General features: G+C 39.2%; 1 protein-coding gene and 1 pseudogene across 1 annotated transcript in view; both read left to right on the top strand.

Moving 5' to 3' along the window:
* The window catches only part of PATJ (PATJ crumbs cell polarity complex component), a 413,527-nt gene that overhangs the window by 269,457 nt on the left and 127,216 nt on the right, over positions 1 to 16,854 (top strand). The gene's annotated exons all lie outside the window — the stretch shown is intronic.
* On the top strand, positions 11,253 to 12,860 carry LOC108313262 (annotated as a pseudogene).

The raw sequence follows: 16,854 nt of genomic DNA, 5'->3' as shown, positions 1-16,854 counted from the left end.
TAACAAGAGCGAAACTCCGCCTCAAAAAAAAAAAAAAAAAACATATAACACAAAATGTACCATCTTAACCTTTTTTTTGAGAAAGAGTCTTATTCTGTTGCCCAGGCTGGAGTGCAGTGGCACGATCTCAGCTCACTGCAGCCTCTGCCTTCCTGGATTCAAGTGATTCTCCTACCTCAGCCTCCTCAGTAGCTGGGATTACAGGTGCATGCCACCACACCCGGCTAATTTTTGTATTTTTAGTAGAGACAGAGTTTCATCATGTTAGTCAGGCTAGTCTTGAACTCCTGACCTCATGATCCACCCGCCTCGGCTTCCCAAAGTGCTAGGATTACAGGCATGAGCCACTGTGCCTGGCCCCCATCTTAACCATTTTAAGTGTACAGTTCAGTGACATTAAGTACATTCACATTGTTGGACAACCATCATCACCATCCATCTCCAGAATTATTTCATCTTCCTAAACTGAAGCTCTGTATACATTAAACAATAAGTCCCCATTCTTCCCTCCCCTTAGCCCCTGGCAGCCACCATTCTGCTGTCTGCCTCTAAATCTGACTGCCCTAGGTACCTCACATAAGTGCAGTCATACAGTATTTGCCCTTCTGTGACTGGTATATTTCACTTAGCATACATTTTCAATGTTGATTCATGTCATAGTATGCGCAAGAATTTCTTACCTTGTTAAGACTGAATAATGTTCCATTTTATATATGTGCCATGTTTGTTTATCCATGCACCATTGATGGGAATTTGGGTTGCTGCCACCTTTTGGCAACTGTAAATAATGCTGCTATGAACATGGATATACAAATGTCTCTTCCAGACCCTACTTTCAATTCTTTTGAATATATACCACACAAATGGAATTGCTGGGTCATACAGTTATTTTATTTCTAATTTTCTGAGGAATCACCATACTGTTTTCCATAGTAGCCATACCATTTTACATCCCTACCAACAATGTACACAGGTTCTAATTTCTTTACATCCTTGCTAACATTCCTTTATATATATATATATATATATATATATATATAGTATCCATCCTAATGAGTGTGAGGTGGTATCTCATTGTGATTTTGATGTGCATGATTTGCACTTCCCTGATAGATTAGTAATATTGAGCATCTTTTCATGTGTTTGTTGGCTTTTTGTGTGTTTTCTTTATAGAAATGTCTATTCAGGTCCCTTGTCCATTTTTGAAAATGAGGTTGTTTGTTTTGCTGTTGTTGTTGAGTTATAGGAGTCTTTACATATTCTAGATATTAACCACTTGTCAGATATAAGATTTGCAAATATTTTCTCCCATTTTATAAGTTGCCTTTTCACTCTGTTGATTGTGTATTTTGATATACACAAGGTTTTTTTTTTATTTTGATGTCCAATTTATCTGTTTTTGTTGTTGCTGTCTGCTTTTGGTATTGTATGCAAGAAATTATTGTCAAATCCAGTATCTCAAAGCATTTCCTCTATGTTTTCACCTAAGAGTTTAATAGCTTTAGCTCTTATATTAGGTCCTTGATTCATTTTGGGTCAATTTTCATATATGGTGTAAAGGAAGGCTATTACTTCATTCTTTTTTCCCCCCCTCTTAGAGTTGAGGATCTCTCTATGTTACTCAGGCTGAAGTGTAGTGGCTCATCACAGACATGATCATAGCGCGATTTAGACTCCTATTCCTGGGCTCAAAGCCATCCTCTCACCTCAGCCTTTTGATTAGTTAGTACTACAATTGCACCCCATCTATATAACCTTCACCCAAAAGACTTCATTCTTTTACACTTAGATATCCAGTTTTTCCAGCACCATTTGTTGAAAAGATCATCCATTCCCCCATTGAATGGTCTTGATGTTCTGGTTGAAAATCACTCATGCCTGTCATTCCATCACTTTGGGAGGCTGAGGTGGGAGGATTTCCTGAGCTCAGGAATTCAAGACCAGCCTGGGCAACATAGCAGCAAGACTTCATCTCTACTAAAATTCCAAAAGAAAATTAGCCCGATGTGGTGGCACACACCTATGGTCTCAGCTACTTGGAAATCTGAGGTGTGAGGATTGCTTGAGCATAGAGTGTCAAGGCTGCAATGAGCCATGATCATGTCACCCACACTGCTGCCTAGGCAACAGAAGGAGACTGTGTTTTAAAAAAAAAAAGTTAGCAAGAAATGGTGGCTTGCATCTGTAGACCCAGCCACTCAGAAGGCTGAGATGGGAGGTTCACTTGAGCCTGGGAGTTTGAGGCTTCAAGTCTACAATGAGCTATGATCGTGCCACTGCACTCCAGCATGGGTGACGGAGAGAGACCCTGTCTCAAAATACCTACCTACATACATACACACACACATATACAAGGGTTTGTTTTTGGCTGTCTGTCCTATTCCATGGGTTAATATGTCTATCTTTATGCCAATACCACGCTGTTTTGATTACTGTAGCTTTGCAGTAAGTTTTGACATCAAGGAAGGGTAAGACCTCTAACTTTGTTTTTCTGTTTCAAGATTGTTTTGGCTACTTCAGGTCCCTTAAAATTCCCTATGAATTTTAAGATGAAACACACTTTCTTGCTTTTAGAAGAGGTAGAAATGCTTCTTAAGAATATGTCATATCCTGTTAAAGTTATGACATTCTACAAACATGCACACACTGCCCATTACATTAGATGTCTTCTTTTATTTTTTGTCATTCATAAATTGTCACCATGGGCTTGTGTTTCCCTGAAGCATGAGTATGTTCTCCTCATGACCACTAATTTTTCTTTTGGCAACAATTTACATTGTTCTTTTCAAGTTTATATTAGAATATCCCATATTTATCCTAAGGAATTAGTCAAGGGCTATCAAATAATACGTTAATGAAATCCCTTATTACAGTTTGAATTATGGTTACACCTTTGAGGGATAAAGAATAAATATATAATGCTATATCAACAAATCCCTGTATATGACATGTATGTGCATCCAAAAATACAGTGAAATACTCTTAGAAGAATAGAATGAAGTTGCTGAGACAAGCCACATAAGCAGTTTAGAATTTCAAAGGAGCAAGTGATTGCTGTTGAAGTGGGTACAGTGAGAGTTAGTTAATATTTAATAATAGCTAGGTAGACTTACATAGGAAAGAACTGAGTCCAAATGACATCAGCAAATTCAAGGATTTACTGAGCACCTCCTGTATGTCATATGCTATATCAAGCCATACAGTTAAGTAAGAAGTTCTCCAGCAACTACAAAGACATGCAAATAAGTTAGTATGCATCAGGCCAAACAAACATCCATAGAGGGAACTCACTGATACTGGGTTATTTTCAAACTTGGTTCCAGGGAGTAGATTTCACAGTTGAAAGGGAGCAATATGGGTGGATTCAGATTCAGAGAAAGCAGAACAAGAAAACAAGTGGGATACTGTTGTCGTAGTCCAGGCAACATATAAAGGACATGAATTAGGATGGGAGCTTTGGGATTAGAAGAAAAAAGAAGAAGAAAGCCTTTAGAGTAAATCCATTTGACTCAGTGATGTTTTGAATTTTTTGGTTGATGGCTGAATGAATTAATACTAGCCAAGGACCTAGCACCTGGAGGTTTAAGCATTTGAGATTTAACATCACAAAGCCATAAAAGATTCAATATTTACTTCTGTGAGTGTGCTTCGGTGCTTTGACATTTACATTGTCTCCTAACAATTCTATTAATATTAGACATTATCCCAATTGGAAAGGTTGAGAAACCAGGGTTTTCAGTTGTTTGTATCTTACTTTTATCAGTGATAGAATCCGTACCTTTGTTTTAACCTGTCTGTGCCTTTGCTTATATTCATTTCCAAGGTAACATAGTTGTCTTGTACTATACGTTATCATGGATTTATTTTCTAGTTAGGGTGTAATTTACACTCAGTGCAATAGATTTTGTCTTAAGTCTGTTGAGTTTTGATAATTGCATACACCTGTGTAACCTCCACACAAAACAAAAATATAGACTATTCATTCACCTCCAAAAGATTGCTGGTGTCCCTTTACAGTCAATCCTTCCCCCAAGAGCCACCGGCTTCCTGATTTCCTGTCACTATAGGTTAGTTTCAACTGTTCTTAAACTTAATGTAAATAGAATCAAACAGCATTTATTCTTTTGTGTCTGATTTCTTTCATTAATATAACGTTTTTGAAATTTATCCATGTTGTGTTTATCAAAAGTTTGTTCCTTTAATCATAGAGTAATACTCCATTCTATGAATATACAAAAATTTGATGATCCATTCTCCTGTAGGTGGACATTTAAGTTGTTTCCAGTTTTTAGTTACTATGAATAAGATATAGCCATGGCTTTTTAAAAAGTAATTATAGGCAGAGCATAGTGGCTCATGCCTGTAATCTCAGCACTTTGGGAGACTGAGGCAAGCAGATCACCTTAGGTCAGGAGTTCAAGACCAGCATGACCAATATGATGAAACCCCACCTCTACTAAAAATACAAAAAATAAAATAAAATTAGCCAGGTGTGGTGGCATGTGCCTGTAATCCCAGCCACTTGGGAGGCTGAAACAGGAGAATCACTTTAACCCGGGAGGCAGAGGTTGCAGTGAGCCATGATCATGTTGTTACACTCCAGCCTGGGCAACAAGAGTGAAACTCTGTCTCAAGAAAAAAAAAATTATTATAGAATAAATTTATATAGGGCATGTTAGATTCAGGGTAGACACAGTTATGATTCAATAACAAACAGACCCAAAACTCATGGCTTCAGACAACAAAGAAATAAACAAAGGTTTATTGCTTTCTATGTTACATACTCATCAGGGCTCAGCAAGGAGCTCTCTCTTCACCGTGGTCATTCACATACCCAGGCAGCAGAGGTTCTATCTCAGCATATGCTTCCATGATCACCAATGCAGAAAAAGGAAATGCAGCTAATCAGGAACTGGCTCACCTTTAAAGAGGAAGACAAGTTGAAGCTAGAGGATTTACGAACAGCCCTAATAACTTTCCCAGAATAGTACTGAGGGAATTACGCTCCACTGTAATATTCATCACTCTACCTGCCCCATCACGCAAAATGAAATTTTAAAGCATTTAGTAGTCATTATATCTCTATAAGGGATGGGTAATATGTCAATAGATATAACGCCCAGAACCTACGTATGGAATGTAGAGAGGCTGCAGTTGATAGAGTGAGCAGACTTAGAACCTTGCGTGTATTATTACCCTGAGGAAATTTATTAAATAATTTGAAAAGTAATAGCCTAAGATGTAATAGCCTAGACTCAGCTAGGGATCTTGCACAGATGAGAGGAGACGTGTGGCTCTGGAGGCTATGAAAATGGGAAGCACTGTAGTACTGTAGTTAAGGGTAGGCTCCGAAACCAGACCCCTGGTTTTGAACCTCAGCTTTGCTATTTATTAGCTTTGTGATTTATAAGCTGTGCCACTTTGGTCAGGTTGCTTAACCTTTTTCTAAAACCAAGAGAAAATGAAAAAAAAAAAAATTCCAACTACCACAAAGACTTGTTACAAGGGTTAAATGAGTGAATGTATGTAAAGCGCTTGGAATGGTGGTACCTGGTAAGCACTCAGATGGTATGTTTCTGATTATATTTCTGGTGACCATATTTTCCAAATCAAAATTTGTGTCATGTATTAGTTTTTGTTTTTTTCTGTGTAACAAATTACCCAAATTGAATGGCAGAAAACAACACCCGTTTATTGGCTCCCAGTTGTGTAGGTCAGAATGCCGGCATGGAGAGGCATGGCTCAGTTCTCTGCTCAGGGTACCACCAAGCTGAAGTCAAGGCATTGGCCAGGCTGAGTTCTTGCCTGGAGGCTTTGGGGAAAAAGTCACTTCCAGGCTCATTCTTGTCAAAGTCTCTATTTTCTTTTCTTTTTTTTTTTGAGACAATCTCGCTCTGTCGCCAGGCTGGAGTGAAATGGGTGATTTTGGCTTACTGCAACCTCCACCTCCCGGGTTTAAGTGATTCGCCTGCCTCAGTCTCCCAAGTAAATGGGACTACAGGCGCACACCACCATGCCCCGCTAATTTTTGTATTTTTAGTAGAGACGAGGTTTCACCATGTTGACCAGGATGGTCCCTATCTCTTGACCTTGTGATCCGCCCGTCTCAGTCTTCCAAAGTGCTGGGATTACAGGTGTGAGCCACCACACCCGCCGAGTCTCTATTTTCTTGCTGTTTTTCAGATGGTGGCTGCTCTCAGCTACTAGAGTTCCCCCACATTCCTTGTCAAGAAGCCTCCTCCATACTGAAGTGAACAATGGTGCTTCCACTCTCTGACTTCCTGTCTGTAGCCTCTAGGCATTCCACAAAGAATTTAATCAGTTTAGAATTCATCAACCTCCTAATTTAAGGATTTAGGATACTGAGGTTCTAAGTGAAATCTCCAGATTTAAAGGGCTTGTATGATTAGGTCAGGCCCAAACTCATCATCTCTGTTTATCTGTCAGTCAGCTGTGAATTATATAGCCTAATTATGGAAGTGAAATTTGTCTGTAAACCAGAGGGCAGGAATCTTGGGAGACTTCTTAACATTTTGTCTAACACAAGTTACATGATTTTTACCAGTATAAGTTTCGTTTTCATAACAAAACAGAATTCAAATCAGGATCCAGAATGTGTGTTTGCCACAAATATAAATATATTCTACAAACGAGAAACTGAATTAGAGGTATTCTTAGCATGCTTTTCGAGAAAAACTAAATTGAGATCCCTTGGGTAGTGTATCCGTTCTCACACTGCTATGAAAATACCGAGACTGGGTAATTTATAAAGGGAAGAGATTTAACTGACTCACAGTTCAGCGTGACTGGAGAGGTCTCAAGAAACTTACAATCATGGTGACAGAGGAAGCAAAGCACCTTCTTCACCAACTGCCTAAGCAAAGGCAGTAGGAAGGAGATTGAATGCAGGAAGAACTACCACACACTTAGAAAACCATCAGATCTCTTGAGAACCCACTCACTATCACAAGAACAGCATGGGGGAAACTGCCCCCATGATTCAGTTACCTCCACCTGGTCTCTGACACCTGGGGATTATGGGGATTACAATTCAAGGTGAGATTTTGGGTGGGGACACAGCCTAACCTTATCAGGTAGTAATGCCACAATTGTAGTTGTTTATTTAGCTGCATTCCTCACTAGTTGCTAATATCACAGGCAAGAATCGTCTTTTATCCATTTTTGTGTACCTAGTATAAATATTTGTTAAATAAAGAAATATATATATTCAAAATAAAATCAAAGCTATATAGTCAAGTTTCAGCCAATCAAAGCAACCACCAGCCAGCTTAAATTAAAAGGATAATGTATTGTAAGAGTACAGGAATGCCTCATGGACTCTTAATAAAAGATCCATACAGCTGACTCTCCAGAGGAACCAGGGCAGCTCTAGATATGTCAGCAGAAGGGAGTTCTGGACCCCTGTTTATCGTTGAGCATTTCCATTGGTAGTCTTGACATGGCACTCCTGGTCTTTATATGTCTCTTCTAAATTTTAAACACCTGGGAGAGAGAAGTTGCTTGGTCCAAACTGAGGCAGGTGTCTGCCCCTTTATCTGATCTGGTTGAAGTCAAGGCTATTAGTGTTACCTAATGTTGACATTATGGCCCATCCAAGGAATCACTGTGAGCTGGGTGGACACCCCAAGAAATGACCCTTAAGTGTAGTAAATACTGATAGCTGGCTGACTACAGGCAGCATGGTCTCACTAACTCATGGAAACAGCTCAGAAAGCATGGGGCGACTTAGGTAATTCTGGTTTATTTTTTCTGCCTTATTAAGATCATTTTTGTTCAACAGACATTTACATCATAGTACACCTACTCCCAGCCAGGTACCACACTACAAGCTGGGGATACAAAGGAATAAGATCTCATCCTTGTGATCAGAGTGGGAGAAAAACCAGCACAAGTAATTTTAACAGAGTGTGGCAAGTACAGCAATGAGAACACACATGCCATATTCTGTGCTCTGGAAAATGGGTCTCACTCTTATCCATGGGAGAAGTCCATTATTTCTCTCGCAGCAGCTCTTAAAGATAATTATAAAAACACCTACAAATAATTACAATTCCTGTGTTCTCTTTGAGGCACTGGGGCCTAAGAAACTTAGGTTAATTATATGGAAAGGAAAGTTTCAGCCAGGTTGGTGGCTCACACCTGTAATCCCAGCACTTTGGGAGGCCAAGGCAGGCAGATCACTTGAGACCAGGATTTCAAGGCCTGTCTGGCCAACAGGGCAATACTCCATCTCTACTAAAAATACCAAAATTAGCCACGCATAGTGGCACATGCCTGTAGTCCCAGCTACTTGGGTGGCTGAGACACAAGAATCGCTTGAATCTGGGAGGTGGAGGCTGCAGTGAGCCAAGATCGCACCACTACACTCCAGTCTGGGCGAGAGAGACTCTGTCTCAAAAAAAATAAAAATAAAAATAAAAGTTTAATTATAAAGCAAACAGATTTCATTTCTTATGAGAATCATAGGATATGAAGGCTCAAAATATCTCCAGATTTCTCCAGATATCATTCAGGCCCCACTGCTTATCTGAAGTATAAATGCCTTCTCTCCTCTCGTTCCCCTCTTCCTACTTTTTAAAACTGTAGCTATGGCAGCTCTCCATGACTTGATGCTGAGGGACGTGACCATTTACTATTAAGTGGATTATAAAGGATTATGAACTGTAACTTCTTATAGGCAGCTTTCTTCTTTTCAGTAAGAGTAATTGTCGATTGTCTATTATGTAAGGTTAAAAAAATTTAATATGGACTTTAAAGGCCACGAAAGTCATACTAATTTGTGAAGAAAAAAATCATTAAATTGTGAAGAGATAACTTGGCCAATTTGAGCTAACTTGGTTCAGTTCATCATGATCTCTCAATAAGAAATTATGTACAGCCATGTTTTTAATGCTGGTAACCTTTGAAAGAGATATGAAAAGCCATCTATTTAATTACTGCCAAGTATACTCTGCGCTGTGAGTTACAGATCTAGAGCAGACGTGGCCTGTTGGCTTTCGGCCCTAAGCTGAGCTGAGCTTTAGTGTGTTGCTTCATGGGAGAAACTGAATGGGAAACGGAATTACCACTGGGAAAATGTTCTTTACCCACGAGTGATGGATTACTTTTTCTATATGTGAGCAAACTGCTGAGGAATGGACCATACTCCCTGAAAAACAATAGCTAAGCCATCTCTATACATATTAGTATCTGCTCAAGGCATCTGTAATGCAGTCAGAAAAAATAGATACGTGTTTGATACACTATGTCACTTCATAGGTGTAGTTTTTCTCCCATTTGCTTTGGTTTGGTTCATGCCTAGGTAGTCTAAGAATCCAAGAAGTATGGAGCTTGAAATGGCACCTAGACTTCATATCTTTATTTATGCTGTGCCTCATTCCACAAAGAATTTAACCAATTTAGGATTCTTACAGCTAAGCTACTTACTTAAGGGATCTAGAAACTGAGGCTCTGAGAAGTGGTTTCCCCAAAACCCCTCTGTTAGTTAGTGGCAGGGCTGGAACCGAGACTCCTACATTTCTGTCTCCTTATCGAGGAGAGTTGTCATTACATCCCAACCCAGCCCACCCCACCATTCATTCGTTGTTATTTCAATAACTATGTTAAGCACAAACACTTGCCGGGCACTGTGTTAGATAGTGTAATAGGAAGTAGGATGGACATGAGTCCTGTCCTCAGAGTGCTTACCATCTAGAGAGAAATTCAGATTTGGAGCAAATGTTCACACAAATCAGTTAGGTAAAATATGAAAGAAACAGACCTATAACAGCAATCATTGTCTAGGGTGCTATGAGTATATTAAGAAGGTCCTGGAAGGCTTGTTCTAGGAAATGACGTTTATGATGAGCTATAAAAGAGAGATAAGAGTAAATCAGCCAAAGGATTTGTCAAGTAGAGAAGAAGAGAATAGAGCAAGGGAAGACCCTGAGGTGGGTAGATCTCTGTTCAGCTGAGAAGCAGAAAGCAAACCTGTGCAGCTGGGCCGGGGATGGTGGATCACCCGAGGTCAGGAGTTCAAGACCAGCCTGGCCAACAGAGTGAAATCCCGTCTCTACTAAAAATACAAAAATTAGTCAGGTATGGTGGCATGCACCTGGAGTCCCAGGTACTTGGGGAAGCTGAGGCAAAAGAATTGCTTAAACCCAGGAATGAGAGGTTGCAGTGAGCCAAGATAGCACCACTGCACTATCCAGCCTGGGCAACAGAGTGAGACTGTCTCAAAAAAAAACCAAAAACAGCCTGTGCAGCTGGACTGGGGCATAGTGAGCAAAGGGGAAAAGCACTAGAGGGGGCCAGATGTGGGGGCTGGACCCTCAGAGCCTCTTTATTGACTTTGCACTTGATCCTAAGTGCCTTAAGAAGCCACAAGAAGGGGTTAGAAATATGATCAGCTTTATGTGTTAGGATCTTAACTTTGCTGGATGAAGAATGGGTTAGAGAGAGGATGTAACTGGGTTGCTTTTACACTAATGCAGGCGAGAAATGATGATGGCTTATAGAAATAGGATCGGATGAAAGGTCCAAGATATGTTTCGAAGATAAAATCAATGAGACATGCTGGTTGGAAGTACAGATGAGGGAAGAGAATTTTCAAGAATAACCTCTGGTTCCTGGTTGAACAACTGGACAGATATTGTTGACATTTATTCAGGTGGAGAGAATTGGCTGTGGAACCGTATGGTGATTGAGTGGGATAAAAAGCTCTATTTTATTTGATATGCTTGTAAGACATCTAGTGGAGATATAAAGTAAGAATTGGGTATGCAGGTTCTAAGCTCAAAAGATATAGGCTAAATATGTGAATTTGGAAGACATCCATATATAGACTAGTCTTTGAATTTAAGGGAAGGGAATAATTCACTTAGTTAGAGGTAATTGAACTCACACGGGAGGGGAAGGATAGGTGGGGAATAAATTAAATAAAGAACACAAAAATTAGCCAGGTGTGGTGGCTCATACCTGTAATTCCAGCTACTCTGGAGGCTGCGACAGGAGAATCGCTTGAACTCAGGAAGTGGAGGTTACAGTGAGCTGAGATTGTGCCATTGCATCCAGCCTGGGTGACAGTGAGACTCCATCTAAAAAAAAAAAAAAAAAAAAAAATGAAAGAAGGGGGAAGAAAGGGAAGGAGGAAGGAAAAAAAAAAAGAGAGAAAGGCATTTCAAGAAAAGGCAGTGATCTGTGACTTTTAAGCTACTCACCCTGTAATGGATCTTAAAGCATTCCCCAAAGATAGCATGCTTTGGGTAGAATGCACTACTCCAGGGCAATCTGTAAAGAAACAGGTACTTGAGGGGTGTGTGTTATCAGATAAATCACCCCATGTTGCAGACTGGCAACAAGAAGATGCTACTGTGCATCGTACTTAAGAGGGAACTTAGCAGAGAGCAAAAGCTATTTGATAACAGTGACTCCAGTTATGCTGATGGACCAGGAAGCCCTGAATCCATAAAGGCATACCTTAAACAAGCTCCACCTTCCCAAGGACCTACGGTTTACACAAAAAAGGTAGGGGAAAATGAAGCTGTCTTAGAGTGGGACCAACTTCCTGTTGATGTTCAGAATGGATTTATCAGAAAGTATACTATATTTTATAGAACCATCATTGGAAATGAAACTGCTATGAATGTGGATTCTTCCCACACAGAACATACATTGTCCTCTTTGAGTAGTGACACATTGTACCTGGTACGAATGGCAGCATACACAGATGAAGGTGGGAAGGATGGTCCAGAATTCACTTTTACTAAACCAAAGTTTGCTCAAGGAGAAGTTGAAGCCATAGTCATGTCTGTTTGTTCAGCATTCGTAGTGACAACTCTTCTGGGAGTGTTGTTCCACTTTAATAAGGGAGACTGATTAAAAAACACGTCTGGCCTAATGTTCCAGACCCTTCAAAGAGTCATACTGCCCAGGGGTTATCTCACATTCCTCCAAGGACAATTTTAATTCAAAAGATCAAATGTATTCAGATGGCAATTTCACTGATGTAAGTGTTGTGGAAATAGAAGTGAATAACAAAAAGCCTTTTCTGGAAGATCTAAAATCATTGGACCTGTTGAAAAGGGAAAAAATTAATACCGAAGGACACAACAGTGGTATTGGAGGGTCATCATGCATGTCCTTTTCTAGGCCAAGCATTTCTACCAGTGATGAAAATGAATCTTCACAAAACACTTGAAGCACTGTCCAGTATTCTACTGTGGTACACAGTGGCTGCAGACACCAAGTTCCATCAGTCAAGGTGTTCTCAAGATATGAGTCCACCTAGCCCTTGCTAGATTCAGAGGAGCAGCCAGAAGATCTACAAGTAGTAGATCATATAGATGGTGGTGATGGCATTTTGCCCAGGCAGCAGTACTTCAAACAGAACTGCAGGCAGCATGAATCCAGTCCAGACAGTTCACATTTTGAAAGGTCAAAGCAAGTTTCATCAGTCAATGAGGAAGATTCTCTTAGATTTAAACAACAGATTTCAGATGATATTTTACAATCCTGGGGATCTGGACAAGAGAAAGTGTTTTAGGAAGTTTCTGCCCCAAATTCTTTTGGTCCAGGTACTGAGGGACAAGTAGAAAGATTTGAAACAGTCAGGATGCAGCCTGTGATAGGTGACGGAATGGCTAAAAGTTACTCAGCACAGGCTGTACGGCAAGGCGGCCGCATGCCTCAGTGAAGGACTACCAGTTCCTGTTACACTTCAGCAGTACCTATAAAGTAAAGCTAAAATTATTTTATCTGTGAACTCAGATTTTAAAAAGTCTCTACTCTCTGAAGATGATCATTTACCCTTAAGGACAAAAATGAACTGAACTCTCACATGAGCTATTTCCATTCCAGAATACCTGGGATTCTACTTGAAGCACTACATACTCACTTTATCTTCAGACTAACTGAATGATTTTGTGCTGTTTCAGGATGTTTGCGCTGAAAAACAGAAAGCTTATCTGAAATTTATAAAGTAAAACTTTTTGTTTTGCTACAAAGAAAACAAGATATTTAAATAATAAGCTTAGTGAGGACAGCTGTATTAATTTTGATTAGAATAGTCATCAAAGTGGCTTAGGGACAGTTAATATAAAAGATTAGAGGAGCAAGGTCTAGACCATCTACTTCAGCTAAAATAACTTAAAAACAGGTTCATAGGCCATAACCATATGAGCCCAACTTTTGTAATCTGACAAAAAAATGAGAAGTAGCCTTGCGTATATCAATGTACATAATATTCCTTAGGTCCCTTCCTTTGATAGTGGTGCCGCCAGTTATTACTGGAGAAAAGGAATTCTAGAGCTTTAACTTGGCAGATTAAAAATCCTCATGTTTTATTCATCAATGATCAGTAATCCACTGGTTTTCAAAACCTTGCTTATTATTGACAACGTCTTTGAAGATCAGTTTTACAAACTCAACAGAGTGCCATGTTAAGAGCTAGGGAACCCCCAAACTATCTGAAGCATTTAAAAAATTGCCATTTTTAAAGGCTTAAACTGTTAGTGTTTATATGTATGAACGTCATTGACCTTTCTTGTTAAGACTTCAGAGAACTGGGTATGAAGCACTTTCCACAGTATATATCTTCAGCTTGAATTTTGTTTTGAGTAATTTATTTTTATTTTTACTTTTTTATTTATTTATTTTTTTTTTGAGACGGAGTTTCGCTCTTGTTACCCGGGCTGGAGTGCAATGGCGCGATCTTGGCTTACCGCAACCTCCGCCTCCTGGGTTCAGGCAATTCTCCTGCCTCAGTCTCCTGAGCAGCTGGGATTACAGGCATGCGCCACCATGCCCAGCTAATGTTTTGTATTTTTAGTAGAGACGGGGTTTCACCATGCTGACCAGGATGGTCTCGATCTCTTGACCTTGTGATCCACCCGCCTCGGCCTCCCAAAGTGCTGGGATTAAGCTCTGAGGTACATGTGTACATCCCACAGGATTGTTGCATAGGTATACATATGCCATGGTGGTTTACAGTCTCTGTCCCCCCATTGGCTACATCAGGCATTTCTCCCAGTGTTTTCCCTCCCCAGCCTCCCCATCCCCCACTGTCCCTCCCCTATCCCCCCACCCCCAACCTACTCCAGTGTGTGCTGTTCCCCTCCCTGTGCCCACATGTTCTTATCGTTCAACACCTGCCTATGAGTGAGATCATGTGGTGTTTGGTTTTCTGTTCTTGTGTCAGTCTGCTGATAATGATGGTTTCCAGATTCATCCATGTCCCTACAAAGACACGAACTCATCGTTTTTTGTGGCTGCACAGTATTCCATGGTATATATGTGCCACATTTTCTTTGTCCAGTCTATCATTGATGGGCATTTGGGTTGGTTCCAGATCTTTGCTATTGTAAACAGCACTGCAATGAACATACGTGTGCATGTGTCTTTATAGTAGAATGATTAATAATCCTTTGGGTATATACCCAGTAGTGGGGTTGCTGGGTCAAATGGAATTTCTGTTTCTAAATCCTTGAGGAATCGCCATGCTGTCTTCCACAATGGTTGAACTAATTTACACTCCTACCAACAGTGTAAAAGTGTTCCTTTTTCTCTACATCCTTTTCAGCATCTGTTATCTCCAGATTTTTTAATGAACGCCATTCTTACTGGTTTGAGATGGTATCTCAATGTGGTTTTGATTTGCATTTCTCTAATGACCAATGATGATGAGCATTTTTTCATATGTTTGTTGGCCCCATAAATGTCGTCTTTTGAAAAGTGTCTCTTCGTATCCTTTGCCCACTTTTTGATGGGGTTGTGTGTTTTTTTCTTGTAAATCTGCTTTAGTTCTTTGTAGAAGAACTAAACTGTTCTGGATAGCAGCCCTTTGTCAGATGGGTAGATTGCAAAAATTTTTTCCCATTCTGTTGGTTGCTGGTTCATGCTACCAGACTTCAAATCATACTATAAGGCTACAATAATCAAAACAGCATGGTACTGGTACCAAAACAGAAATATAGACCAATGAAACAGAACAGAGGTCCTGGAAGCAACGCCACACATCTACAACCATCTGATCTTTGACAAAACTGACAAAAACAGGCAACGGGGAAAGGATTCCCTGTTCAATAAATGGTGTCGGGAAAATTGGCTAGCCATGTGCAGAAAGCTGAAACTGGACCCCTTCCTTACACCTTACACTAAAATTAACTCCAAATGGATTAAAGTTTTAAACAGAAGACCTAACACCATGAAAATCCTAGAAGAAAACCTAGGCAATACCATTCAGGACATAGGCATAGGCAAGGACTTCATGACTAAAACACCAAAAGCAATGGCAACAAAAGCCAAAATAGACAAATGGGATCTAATTAAACTTAAGAGTTTCTGTACAGCAAAAGAATTTTTTAAAATTTTTAAGTAGGCAAAGATGAAAAATTTCTTATTTTTAGTAAATGTTTGAAGCAAACTAAGAGGACTTGGGCAATATTTACCAAAACAAAACAGAACCCCAAAAAATGTACATATTGATCTTAGCAGTTGATCTTAACAATTGATCTTAACAATTAATTATTAGAGAACTATAAAACTTTATGCTTTGTACCATTAAAATAAGAGATCTTATTATAGAGATACTTAATAAAGAGATGATATTTTAATATTTGCAGTTCTGAGGTAGAGTGGAACCTAGTTCCACATTGTGATTTAGAAATTTTTTAAACCTTTTTTCTTCAGGGGAGAAGCGAGCCAGGCCTCAAGTTTAGTGCTAAAGCCACTAGTGTGCTTATGCTTTTCCCCAACCACCACATGTGACATGGAGGCAGAGGCTGAAAATTGGGGCTAAGAAAATAAGAGGAAATTAGCAAGTTGACTACTACTATCAAGTGAACTCAGAGGAATCAGATTTTTCTGTTATATTTAAGTTATAGAAACCAGGCAGGCTTAGAATGGTTTCTAGAGGTCATTGAAGAAAAGAAAGCTAAGAAAACTTGGTATACATTTACAATTGGAATCTAATTATGCATTTTACTCTCAGAATATTATTTACATTAGACTTCCTGTTTCTTTTATATTCTTGCATTTATATAATGCCTGATCCTTTCAGAGTTCTGTCACATATATGACCTTCTTTATGAAACAAAGTAGATGCTTTATTCTGATATATCTGGTTTCCCACTTTAGGGTAAAAGTAGGTTAATAGAATGACAAATTCAAAGTAGATGAAAAAATCAGGCACAGAGAAGTCAAGGTAGGGACAAAGAGACCTAAATTCACACAATAAGATAATGACATCACCACCATTTACATTGATCATCAAAGGCTGGGCTGGATTTGTCTTGGTATATGTGTCAGGAAATTTATACCTATTACGTTTTTCATTTTCTCAAAGTAAGTCACATGATTGTAATGTTTAGCTGCAACTTTTCTCATAACGAATAGTGTCATCAAGAATATTGTAGTGTGAAGTTTACATTTCAGGGTCAGTTATACAGTGTGAACTCATGATCTAAGGGAATGAGAATGGAGGATGATTGGAGGCCATGATATAGACAGATTTGCATGTTGAAGCATGTATAAAACATGATACTGTGAGTGAATATCCCCATCCCCAAGGGCACTTTATACATATTAGATAGATATATGATTACTGTGCAAAAATTTACTCTGGAAATGAATAGATATTAGAGCACGAATATGTAATGTACATCTTCTGCCCTAAGGAGAAAAGAAATCATAAAACTGGTTTTATATTCAAAATTACATTCCTGAGCATGTCTTAGAATAATTTATGTTTTGATGCATGTAAATTGTATTTTAGGTAGACAAAAAACCAAATCTGGTTTATTTATGTAAAAACTAGTTTAATAAAGTTAGTAGCTTTATTATTTTAAATCTTTA

This window comes from Cebus imitator, unplaced genomic scaffold (assembly GCF_001604975.1).
Source record: "Cebus imitator isolate Cc_AM_T3 unplaced genomic scaffold, Cebus_imitator-1.0 Scaffold135, whole genome shotgun sequence".
Classification (NCBI taxonomy): domain Eukaryota; kingdom Metazoa; phylum Chordata; class Mammalia; order Primates; family Cebidae; genus Cebus; species Cebus imitator.
The sequence above is the reverse complement of the archived record's forward strand: the minus strand, read 5'-3'. Positions and strand labels throughout refer to the sequence as shown.